At 44.0% G+C, this 12,971-nt stretch overlaps 1 protein-coding gene across 4 annotated transcripts in view; it reads left to right on the top strand.

Annotated features, from left to right (window-relative positions):
• The window catches only part of elmo1 (engulfment and cell motility 1 (ced-12 homolog, C. elegans)), a 102,565-nt gene that overhangs the window by 974 nt on the left and 88,620 nt on the right, over positions 1 to 12,971 (top strand). The gene's annotated exons all lie outside the window — the stretch shown is intronic.

Below are 12,971 nucleotides of genomic sequence, written 5' to 3'. Positions count from 1 at the left end.
TTTCCCAAACTTCTGATTAGTCTTGTCCCTCAAAAAAAAAAAAAAAAAAATGAAGAAGAAGAAGAATCTGTTGTCACTCCTCCCCTTGCACTGGCTGGATATCCAATCTCTTTGGGTAGAAAGACAGTAGTTAATCAGTTTTTCATCATTGCTGATTTAATAACCTTCTGCTTTGTTTTCCTGCCTTACTCCTGTGGCAAGAAACAAGACGTTAGACCACATTAGACCTCTGTTTGCAAAGATTTGGCCCTAAGTAGCTCCCCTTCTTCTTCATTACCGCAGAAAGTATGTTAATATTGTAGATAAACAACACGGGGGCTGGGTGCATCATTCCCAAGCATTACGTCTCCAAATTGCTCTTACGAGGAAAGACTGTGGAGTAGATCAGCTAATGTGAGATGTATATCAATTTTGATTTCATTAAAATATGATATCAAATGTTCTTCCAGCGTAGCCGGCGGATATCTGGACGTATTGGGCCCAAAGCTTCCTGTTGTGTGCGGCGGTCATAATCTAATAACGGATCCAAATGCATTACTCAAAGTAATTAAAAGCCTAAATGCCAATCAAAGGAGAGCTGATGATTTTGTGACTTTGATTCTTCCGGTGCATGTATTTATTGTTTAGTTCTCCCTACAGATTGTTTACTGTTTGCAGTCAAACCCAAAAAAAGAAAAAGCTTCTGGCACTGAAATCTTGTCTCTTGTCTGCAGATTCTATAAATGCATAAGCAGATATGTGTGGATTGGAGTGATTATTATCTCAACGCCTCATGCTGTGATTGAGAGTACACGACGAATAGGTAGAAATCAGTGAAAAACAGACTCAGAATCCATAGGCTAAAGGGGTGTAATGGGTGTTAAATCTGAAAAAAACCCTGTAACAGGATCGCTGTGACTTGATTCCAATGTGCAGCAACAAATCCATCGCACTGTTTTCCCCGCAGTGAAACGAGAAACAGCTCCATAATGCTTCCCTGACAATTGCTTTAAACTTGTGAGATAAGATGAGGTGGATGGAATCCATGCTGAAGATGAGAAAATCTACCAATTTGATGCCACGAATCCCACTTTTGTAACCACCTCACTTCAATCTGTAGCTGTTCTAAAAAGACCTCAACAGCAGACAGCTCAGCGTGTCTCGGCGCTGTCCTCGTCGCATCAGTCATCGTGCAGCCCTGGGTCTGCGCTGTTGTCTGCGTTCGGACCCTCTGCTCCTCTGGGCAACTTCTGGCAGAGTGAGAGCTCGTTTATACGCCCCGTTATCCGCCAAAGACGTCCCTGTTGTGATGGAACCGCAAGCATGTTGGCATCATCGTGTCATGGTGAGATTGTAGCCTAGAAGCAAAAGCACTGGGACACACGCAGTCGTTACACTGGAGATGCAGAACTTGACCAGAAGGGATTCAGTGGAGTCGTTTTTCCAGTATTAATGTCCATAAGAATATTATTGTATGCATTTTTTGCACTTTTGTCCTATATGTGCACCCCGTGACTTCTTACGACTGTGAGTTAGAGATTTTCAGCAGAGGTCTGGCACAGCTTTACCACTCAAAGAAGGCCATTCATGAGCCATACTGGGGAACAGAGCGCTACCTGTAGCCCCATCACCCTGGCTGTGAGGTTAGTTAGGTTTACGTTCACACAAGGGACTCGTGTGCTTAAGTTTTTATCAGCTGCGGCAAACCTTCATTTCTTGTTAGCTCCCCTCGCCGAGTAAATATTTCTTTAGCTCTGCAGGGTTTTAAAAATCAGCAGCAGAAATGGAGTGTTGCAACACAAGAGCAAAACAAAGTTGGATGATGAAATGCGGCAGCAGTGATTCACCAAACAAACTGATGGAATTAAAATTGAGTACTTGGGCCTTTTTTTTTTTTTTAATCCCGAAATATAATCCAGGAAATCAGATTAGTACACAGAGGCTGAGATGGAGAGGCATTTGGGGAGAGGATGGGTGCCTGCCCTCGCCTCTTTGACTCGCATCACATGTGAGATCCTTCTCTGTACCCATTTGACGCTCCCTACTGTTTGGCATCTTCTCACCACCTCCTCAAGTGCAACCCTGTTAATTTCCTACTCCTCACGTCTGACAACCCCCCCCCCCTCGCCTTTTTCTTATTAGCTTGCTCCCTCGCTTATGCTTCCTTTCTCACACATGCAATCCGTCTCTTGCAGTTTCCTCTCAGCTGCGCACTCTCACGTTGCACCCCCCCCCCATTTACTTTTTCACTCTCTGTTGTTGCTCCCCAAGGGAAGCCGAGGTATGTAAATTGTTTTCTCCCTGATGTATCCCGAGCTTACTGCTTGTTCATCTTAAGCTGCAAACACGTAAATGCAAGTTGTTCCTAAAACAACGCTTTTAAAACTGAAGCGATCTTTATCCCAAGAGTGCTTTTAGCACCTGTTCAAAAGCAATCTCGGTCTATTACAGTGAGCTGCCATTCAGGTACAGTGAACTCGTGAAAATGCAGGACACAAACTGACTATTAAGACCCCATCGGTCTCTGTCATTCTGTCCAAATACTCTCTGCTTCTGTGTGACGCCAGTAAAACTCTATCCTGGAGTTCTCAAACTGAAACAAAGGAAGTAGCATTTCCAAAAGTCTCAGTTTTGGGAGTTCTGAAATGCAGGATTGCGTAAACACAGTAAAAGTCATGTGTTTTAGAGCAAAAACATACTAGCGTGGTTGTGAAATATGAACTGAGCTTAAAAAAGCTTCACAACTTTCTATGCCTTTTTAATAGACGTTTAACATTATTATTAAAACAAAAAGTCTCTTTAAAAAGAGATCCTTGCTGTTATCCTTGCTTCCACTGGTCATAGATAGGCCTGTCATTGTACAGCTTCAGGGGAGATTAATTTGCAGTTCCAAATTAGTTGAATGTTGCCTTGCATAATTGCTCCCTGTGGTATGAAGTTAATTAAAACAGTACGTAGGTACTGAAGGTGCAGTGGGGAAGTGCCAGACAGCCAATCACACATAGATGGGTGAGAAGAGATCTCATCGGTACTGCTGCCATGTTCTGCTCTTTACTTTACTGATTGTTGCTTCGGGCTAAGTTCAGAGCCGAACAACTCGATGAGAGTAAATGAGAAAAAACTGATGGAGAGTCTTATTGTTTTTTACCACAAACCGTGATGTCTTGGCGGTTGCATAAGGCAACATGCTCGTGGGTACGTTTTGACCCTTAACCTTGGTTGGGCTTGTGTAACTATACATATCCTGCTCCTCGGGCACCGAGCCCATCCATTCTCAGAATATGAATCAGTTTAAGCGTAGACCATCCATTGGTGAATTTTTCGGTCCAAGTCTAGACTTCATGCGACACGAAGCGGCCCTAGATGACCCAGAAACTCATACGGATCCCTCTGTATGCTTGCTCTGCCCGCTGCATTCCAGCCGTGGTTCTGCCGCAGAGCTCTGTAAATACTGAGTGAGAGGTTAGCCAGCTCTCTTGCTCTGTGTTTGTGGTATTTAGCATCTCTTAGCTAAGAGGCTCTCAGGCTTAGAGCCTACTGACCCAGTAGGATAAATGAATAGATAGCCTCTCTGTCTACTATATCCCCACTTAGCTGTGCGAGAGGCTCGAGATGATTTTACATTTATAGCTGGCCACTTTTTCAGATGGCCCGACTATGAGTAGGCATTAGTCCCTGCTGTAGTTGGATCGTGCTCACGTGCTTTGTGTTTTCAGCATCACTCGGTGCATGAATTATGGCACGTGTGCACAGGTGCTGCAAAGATTTGCAAAATTCTCTGCTGCGTCAGTTTTTATTTCTCTCCACTGCTTGCCTGTGTCATTTTCACAGCTGCTCGTGTGTCAGTATGACCCAGGTGCTTCAACCAGGTTTTATTATGTTGTAAACTAATTATAGCTCCCCCCCCCCCGTGTCTCTGAGCCCTTTGGGTGGTGTTTAATATTGCAGGTCACCACCTAATCTGTCTTTTGGTGTCCATATATCGATGGTTTTATCAATACTTCTGTTCCCTTAACTGAAGAACACACAAGTCACTGCTGAGTCCTGATCTCAGTAATTTAAAAGGAATCAAAGTTGGGAATGTAAATCTCTTTAGGTATATCTGGCCGGTAGGTGCCCTTGGTACCAATTTGGACAGCCTGCAAAAAGAGAAGACAATCCACCACTGTACATTTACTCCACTACTCACTAATTTGACCTGCCTAATGGTTAAAAAAACTATTATCCACTAAAAAAATAAAGACCGTTACCAAGCTAAGAAGTGCATTTCTTGTTCTCAGTGATAAAAACTCGAGGATTTAGGTTCTTAAACGTGCCCCTAAGTGTCTTGTCCACTTGGATCTTAAGTGAGCGTGAATTGATGGAAGTGCCCTAGTTTTCAGCCCTGCTCTCCCCGAACTGTGCTTTTGATTTTTTATTATCCTTTTGATGTTAGATTTGTGGAAGTCGAGAGAGAGACTTTTATGAACTTGTTTGCCTTGCACATAAAAGGCAAACACTTCATCGTACTAAAATAACGAAAAATTATTGATGCATTTATTTGACTTTCATCTGATGTAAACTCTTTAAAGTGGAGCCCCACCAGTTGCAAATGTCAGCGTTGGTTTTGGAGAACTATTACGTAAGTGGGGGGGGGGGAAGCATAAATAAAGGCCTTTTGGATACAGAGGGAGCTGCGTGGAATCTGAGGATTATTTAGATACTCGGTTGGTATCAAACCTCTTAGACCTCTGTCTGCTTGAGACTAGTGGCTCCATGCTACTCCACATGCAGCGTAACAAACCCAAATTTCTGACCAGACTGACTGTGGCCCTTCTGTTTCATTGTTGGTGCTGGTGCGAGTTTTTATTACGGTAAAGTAATGTAAGGAAAACATTAAGTTCTGCTGCATAGAGTTTAACAGTTCTTTAAACGGTCCTTTACTGGGTCTGAGAGTGTTATGTGCTGCAATAAGTAGAGTTTTTTTTTAGTAAAATGATAGAAACCAAAGTTTTCTATTATTCTACTTTTTACTTCAGCCATTTTTACACTTTAACTCCATAAAATGACCATTTCAGAGGGATTCCCACTAGTGGAAGTACTGTGGTTTAAAGGGACGAGGGCTACCTGGACAGAGTGTGCATGAGGAAGGACGCCCGCTCACCCGTGCTGTTCTCACAAGGGTGCAATTACATGTCACACAGACTTCGTCCTAAGAAGCTGGCACGTTAAAGACCGTTTAATATTCTCACATGTGCCGCTTGTCAAGTGACGTTGTTAAAAGTTTAAGGGCATGTTGGAAAACGGCTTTTCAGGGCTGCACGTTTTAAGCTCGGCAGTTATTGGATGAGATAGAAGGTAGCAAAGTCCCGAGAAGTCCTCACGAGTCCCTCAGTAAATTTAACAAGAGCTTTAGGCTCTCTTGGTTTTCTTTGGGAACTCTCTGTAAATCCAGCAGAGCTTGCTTGAAGGAATTACCCAAAAATGGCCTTTAAAAATCTTGCATTTTTGTAGAAGAGTGAATTACAGTTGAGGTGAGAAACCCGCAAACCTATTTCACCCTTCATCTCCAGTGTTGTTGTGTTTTTGTGGGTTTATCTGTCTTCATTGTTCTTCTGTTTCTAAAAGTAAATTTGAGCAATTATTATAAAGTCTGAATTTTCTTTGATTTATGTATTGGTTAAAAGCAACTCTGTTAAGACTTAATTTAATGCTTTGAAGGAAAGCAAAAAAAAAAGAGGACAATACTGTTAAAATGAGTAGCTGCAGTTTTTAAATGGTGTTTATGCCTCACAAGCCTTAACACACAAATATGAACACATTTTCAGGTATTAGCCTTTCTGGGTGCTTGCTATATTTCTTGTTGCTGCTGCGAGCTTTTTCATTTCTGGTTATTTCTGTTAATGTGAGAATAGAGGTGAGGGGAACGGTGCGATAACGCTTGGCTAAATGAACAGTATAATTAATGTATGGGCTGAGATTGTGAATTTTATCCCTTTCTGGCTTGACGCCTCTGATGTCAGTGCAGCAGGAGTGTTTTCTATTAGACAAGTCAAGGCTACATCTACAGAGATGAGATGTAGGAGTGGAGGGCCTCTCGTAATATACCAAGGTCACCAGCTCGCTCGTTCTCTCCAGGCCCGGGAACTACAAGCGCTGGATTGAAGATATGTTGCTTTATATTGGAGCTGCTTCTGGCTCTCTGAATAAATCAAAACGCGCAAGAGCGTACGAGAAGCAGAGCATTCTGATATTTCACCCTCTCGTGGTTGCATCCCTTGGATACCCAATCTTTATGTCGCTCTTTTAAAGAGTGGTTCTGATTTAGAGCTGGGCTGGGCTTTGCAGATGCACATCTGCCTGTTCAAGCAGTTTGCTGGTACTCGGGACCAGTTTAAAAAATATGTGGAAAAGCTACAAACAAAGGCCACTATTGCTCATGTTTGTGGTAGTCCTTTATCTCTGCTTCAGCAGAGGAGGGGTAATCAGACTTTGTTTTTTTGCTTCCTCCTTTTGGTGAACTCTGGTAAGACTGATGTCTTTCCAGTTCAGGCCAACCCTTTACCCAATTACTACTTGAACTTTTCACTGCAGGACTTCATGCAAGTGCATCTCCATAGCCTTTGTGTTGGTTAAATGTGTGTCATCCCACTCTCTATCCTGCATGTAGGTGGAGAGCTACGCAAATGAAGACGATGTATTGGCCTAAAGACTTTAATTCCTCCTCTTTTTCTAGCATTCTTGTCAGTGTTTCTGACTCGTCTTTATCTTCTATCGTCATGTTTTCTCCATTTATACAGCTCCACATATTCATATTGCCCAGTCTCTGACCCTCACTACCCACACACTGACCAGCAGCAGCAGCATTCGTCAGGGCATCATTGCTCCAAGCCTCATTGGTCATCTCTCTTGCTGCCACTGTACAGCTCAGTAGCAGCCTGAGGTGAGTTTCTGTTGGCTCTAAGCAGCCGGGAAAACAACAAACCATAATTAGTTGTCACACCCTGATGGCAACGTTATCGCTTGTTAGAAGGAAGAAAAAATCTCAAGCAGGGTATTTGATCTGGAAAACAGCCACAGCGAAAAGAAGGCCTCCCAAAGCCTCGCTCAGGGGGATGTCAAGCTGTCAAAGAGCATCAGGTCAGATGGTGAAGCTCTTTTACCTCTTTTCCAATAGTACCTTGGCTCGGTTCAATTTGACTCTACTTTCTTTGGGCAGTTTTCTATTACAGTTGAGTACCGCCTCAATGTGCGTGGGGTCATTATTGCCAAAAGTCTCGTGTCGTCATTTGTATGTGACACAAACACAACAGTAGAGGACATTGATGGTATTTCTGCTGCAAAACGTCTACGCCTCATCCTTGAACCACAGTGTTGTTTTGTGTGTAGCTATTTCCCTCATTGCAGGTTTCAAAGATGCCGGCTTTAATTCATGTTAAGGAGTCACTATTGTGACTCATCCAGTGATGACAATCTTTGGCCAATCAGTGGCACGCAGTCTGACGATGTCACATTTTCAGCTTAACTCAGCTAGCTTGTAACCCCGGACGAGTAGGCACTAAAAAGGTACCTGGTACCAGGTAGTAACACCTAATGGAAAACCATAAAGGCTGAGCTGAGCAGATACTAGTGGAGGCTGTTAAGACGGAAAGCTAATGGATGCTTGGTCCAAACTTGCCTCATCCCACCTCAGTGAACTATGAAAGACATATTAGTTTTACGTAACTGCCCAGGTTTGTTAAGTTGATCAGAAATACGTGTGAAAAACGCCTCTGTGTGTCTCTTTCTTGCCTCGTGAGCTGAGTAATTAGTACAGCATAAGAGTGCCAGCTGAGTTCACAACAAAATTAATGCATCATTGTCAAAAGCAGAGTATGCCTATGTCAAGACACCCATGTGGGAGATGGTTTTCTTTGGCAGAGACAAATATTTTGTCTTCTGTTTAGTTCTTATCAGAGTTTCTGCTTCTTGTTAGTTCTGCCAGTCACACTGTTGTGTCTATAGACACGAGTTCTTCGTGCCATCTGAGAATAAACACCGTGTTTTTTGTTGCTCTCACACTCGGCTGAATCATTGTGATGAGCTCGGGATTCTTCTGCCGTTTGTGGCTCGCTCAGATTCTCCATCTGTAAACCACCTGTCTTACCCCGTGTCACCCTGGCTGGTCTGTGCTGGCCACACATCAGAGTTTTCCATTTCCTGTGGATGTCACACGTCGACTGTGTGCTCAGCCCTTATCTTTTACCCTGCTATGTCGAAGTGAGGAATAACACATACGGCTCAGCTCGCTTGGTCACAGCATGGCTCTCTATTGAAAGAAGAGGGGTATTGTAGTGGCAGACAAGCTGGGTTTAATGTTGCCTTCGGGGCTTGTTGCTGTGTCTGTTCTTTTGTTGTCTGGAGGGGAAGCTTAACACCCAGTGTTTGTATTTTTGGTGTGTGTGTGTGTGTGTGTGTGTGTGCATGTTTGACTTGTCGAGCTGCATTTTCCAGCCCAGACAGCAAAGTAGAAGAAAGGTACAGGAAATACCGAGGGCAGTTTTACAATAATAGGGGAACTGTCAGATGCAGGACACTCTGTAAAAGCAGTGAAGGTTTGCTACATGCAAAGTGCGATTTCCCATTGGGGTTAAGAAGAGCTACTGTGGTTTGCTCTTATAGCTACTATATAGCACAAACCTCATCTGAACAGAAGGTACAAGGTGAGCCACTTCCTGTCGATATCCACGTGTAAACCAATCCTTTTCCTGTTGACAGAAAGTACGTAGACAAAGGTCAAAAAGCACAGACAGAACTACACAGCCCAATGTTATCAGATATTAATTTGCTTCCAGTGTGAATTGCAGGGCAGCCTGACCAGCTGAAACAAACAGTGTCTGTTTCCAGACACTCTGTGAAAAGATGTACAGTATGAGGGCTTGATATGCACCGATTACATCATTCCAATGACATCGCACCCACAGCAATGAAAGCCTGGCCTGTGGAATGCCCACCACTGGTGTTTTTCTTTCTCTCTTTCCTCTTCCTTCTTTTTCTGTCTCTGTTTCGCAAAAATGTGGGTTACAAGCAATTAACCCATAAAAGGCAAACATGAACCTCTGAATCCTTTGCCCCAGTTTATAAATAGCAAGACTTCAGCCTCATTTCTGCTTTTGCTGCCACTGTACCACAAGCAAAGCCCTCACCCCTCAATTTTACTACATAGCTTGACAATTATAGGGCATGGGTGAAGCCCAAATGAATAGCTTTTGTATGACTTGGGCTGGGGATGCATACAGGATGAAAGTGTTTTAGCCGTGGCCAGTCACCGCACTGCTAGGGTGGAGGCTGAGCTGGCATTGTCACTGGTTTGTGACTGACCAGACCAGGCTGAGGGCTGTCACTGGGTAAACATATTGAGGGGAGGGCATGGTTGTAGCATATGGTTAAAAAAAGATGTGGGGTGGGGGGGGGGGGTAAATAAATAATAGGAAGGGGGGGGAGAGTGGGAAGCTTAGGGCAACGCTTGGGGGTTAACAAATTAAAGGGTGAGCCCAGTGGTGGGGCACGGGGCAACTGTCAGGAGAGGGGGGAGGGCATTGTGGTGAAAGGGCGTAGTACGCCCTAAGTGGCTGGGGAAATAAGTCTAGCAGGCAAGAGAGAGAACAATAACAAGCATCTTGGAGACTTTAAAAGCAACAAAAAAAAACTGCCTCATGTGGAAAATATTCTCAAAAATAAGCCTCACCATGTTTTCCGTGGCACACATGAGTTCATTGTTGTGGGTGTGTGCAGTGGTGTGACGCTGATGAACCGTTGGTGGATGGCGAAAAACATTGTGCCCCCCAACAGTGCGGTCAGTCAGTCATTCAGTGTGGCAGATAGGCAGTGACCACGCAGCAGGGAGGAAGAGAGTGTTTTGGTCAGACCAGGTCCTGAAGCCACCCAGGAGATGCTGGGTGTGTTTGCGTGTGGAATTGAGGTTTGCTTGATGTATAGCCACAGCTGGGGGACAGTGGGAGGGGATGAAGAGACAGCTGGCAGGGCAAAGGGTGAGTGTAACGAGGAGTGTGTGTGACAGCCACAGTGACTCCTTTGTTCCTACTCACTTGTGCCAGTCACAGCAAGTAGATGGCTGGTGTGTGAAGTGACTGAATCCTTTCATAGCACCTAGACCAGATACACAGTTTAGCTTTACACTCAGCCTGTGTGTGTGTGTGTGTGTGTGCAGGCAGGGTGTGTGTGACTCTATGCAACAGAGAAGTGGCAATGGCGGCAAGAGATTTCCACAGGAGAGCCCATAACCATCTTCCATAATGCCAGTGTTCCTGTAGAGCGTTTATTATGCTTGTGATGATAGTCATCAGCGCTAACATAATTGTAGCGCCAGCAACACTGAACAGTGGCGTGCTTGCTATATGCTAAGGTAATGAGTGTTGTTGAGGGCCTGTGTTCTCTCCAGAGTTATGTCTTAATAAGAGGAGTAATTTTTGCTCTGGTGGAGAGGAGTTCTGCATGTGTGTGGCTTTTGCTGGAAACGCTGCTAACGTGTGGACTGAGTTTGTCAAGGTGCAAGGTCACATGAGACGTCTTCTTCACCACACCTTTTATTAAAGCCCTCTGGTTGTGTGTTTGTGTGTGTGCGTTTGCGCGCATGAACATTTTCCAACGTTTTCATTTTCACCCGTCAGAATACCAGCAGTCTTTCAGTAACAGGCTAATGGATAGAGGATAGCTTATTGTTCTCTACTATTAAAAGGTGCTTTTTTCCCCCTCTTTGAAACCTCTACACTGAAGCATACCCTCTTCCAACACCATTTAGCTTTCCAGTGATATTTTTTTATGAGTTCAATAAGCCCTTTCAGTGCCTGACATCTTCCTGTGAGTATCTGAACCATTTATTTCAAGTAGGACAAGTAAAAATAGCCATGAATCAATCTCAAATGTTCTCGGGCTTTTTGCACATCTCAATCTAGGCTACAACCCAACAGGGGATAGAGCATTCAAAGCTGGGCAGAATAACTGGCACTTCGGTGGAGGGGCACAGTCATTAAATACATGACTGGTGGCAACAATTTGGACTTTGACATACTTTTAAAAGCCATTAAAGGTGCAGCGGCGGATTATGATTTGTTGAGTTATGATGATAATACGACCCTTTGGTTATTACATGCTTCAGTGGAGATGGTAATCCTCTGATACAATTGATTTTAGTTTAAGTGCAGACCATGTTTCCGTTAGAAGATGTATCTTTTGAAGTTAAGTGTGCAACACTGTAGCAGCTGCAGACCAAATTATCAGTTCCCCTGAAATGTCACAGTACGATACAGAGTGGTTTTTGTTCAGTGCAGGGATGAGAAGCAACGTTCAAGCGGGGGAAGAGCAATTGTTTCATGTAGGATGCACATGGTAGGAAGTTGTGTTGTTTAGGTGTCTTGTGCCTAGGTGCTATATAAATACTGTGAAAGCATAAAAACGCTCAATTGATGGAGAAATACATTTTAAAAATCAGTATGTATGCAATGTGTGCTGCCAAACGCACCCTCAGAACTTCCTTAAGATTCATTCACACATTTACAGTCAACGCCCTCAGCCACCCTCACAGCATGACCCGCTTGGGCCCTCTGTTGAACCTTAAGTCACCTTAAGAAGAAAAGGCTCTTTTAGCGCTAAAATTTCTCAGTTAACAGCAAATAGAAAATCTTCAGCTGTTGGTTGTAAGAGTGAGCTCAGTGGCCTTTATGCCCTTCCATCTGTTGGATTGCTCTTTATTTTTTATTTTTCTGACCTAGGATATACTAATGCAGGATACTAACTACATGTTGATCTTAAACTTCTTTTGCAAGTCATTTTCCTCGGTGCTTTGCATTGCATAAAAAATTTCCATAAACCTCAGCTAATACTGCTGAGGCTCTATGTAAAATGAGAGATGTTAAAAAGTGAATGTCTCATTCACATCTGTGTCAGCTTCCACATGTTCATCTGCATATGCTTGTGCTGCTCTCATTTGCTGCTCTTGTCTGGCGTTCAAAGACCTCATCCTCAAAGGGGCATGAGCGGCAGCAGCTGACTTGTATTTAACTCTGCAAACGTGCGGGCGCACAAACACACACGAACTATTTGATCTGAGCTAAAATCCAGAAATGTAAACTCTAAACGAAAAGGACACTATGATGTCTGAGCGGCGAACAGGTGGGTGGCGTCTCTCTTTTAACCCCGGCCCCGTGATCAGCTGATCACAGCTGATCACCGGCTGACAACGTTTAACCCGAGCAGCGAAAGTCCGCGGTGATCTGAAAATGATGTGCCGGGAGTTGTGCCATTCTCGGCCGCATCAGTAACCCTCGAGCTCCCGGCTAGCTATCGAGCTGGTGGGTAGCAGACGTCTCCGAAAATGTCGAAGCACTTTAGCAAAGATGCGATATCTTGATAAACCGAGCAGATATTTGATGTTTACACAACTACTTTCTCGCCTGAAAATATGTTAAAAGTTTATTTCGTGACCCAGAAAGATTAATAAGAGTAATTTTTAAAACTTAGTAGCGGCCTCCATTAGCCGGAAACTGGAGCTTGGCTGGGCCGCGCTATGAATTCTGGGATATGGTGGGCCACGAAGGACACACCCGACCCATCCTTCAAATTCGGAAAAAGGAGCACGCATTTGTCGGCTGCATTCGGAGGGGTCTACGAATTTGGACAGCCTTCGGCGCGTCGCTGTGACGTAATCGGTCTACAAATGCGGCCTCAGGAGAATGCAGCCCATGAATTTGGACACGACATATATTGCCAAAAATATTCAGTCACCCATCCAAATAATTGAATTCAGGTGTTCCAATCACTTCTGTGGCCACAGGTGGATAAAATCAAGCACCTGGGCATGGAGACTGCTCTTACAAACGTTTGTGAAAGAATGGGTCGTTCTCAGGAGCTCAGTGAAGTCCAGCATGGTACTGTGATAGGATGCCACCTGTGCAACAAGTCCAGTCGTGTCTAAATAGTCCAGTTGTTACTAAATATTGGACAGTCAAGCGTTC

Source organism: Astatotilapia calliptera, chromosome 22 (assembly GCF_900246225.1).
Source record: "Astatotilapia calliptera chromosome 22, fAstCal1.2, whole genome shotgun sequence".
Classification (NCBI taxonomy): domain Eukaryota; kingdom Metazoa; phylum Chordata; class Actinopteri; order Cichliformes; family Cichlidae; genus Astatotilapia; species Astatotilapia calliptera.
Note: the sequence above shows the minus strand (reverse complement) of the source record. Positions and strands in the feature narration are given on the sequence as shown.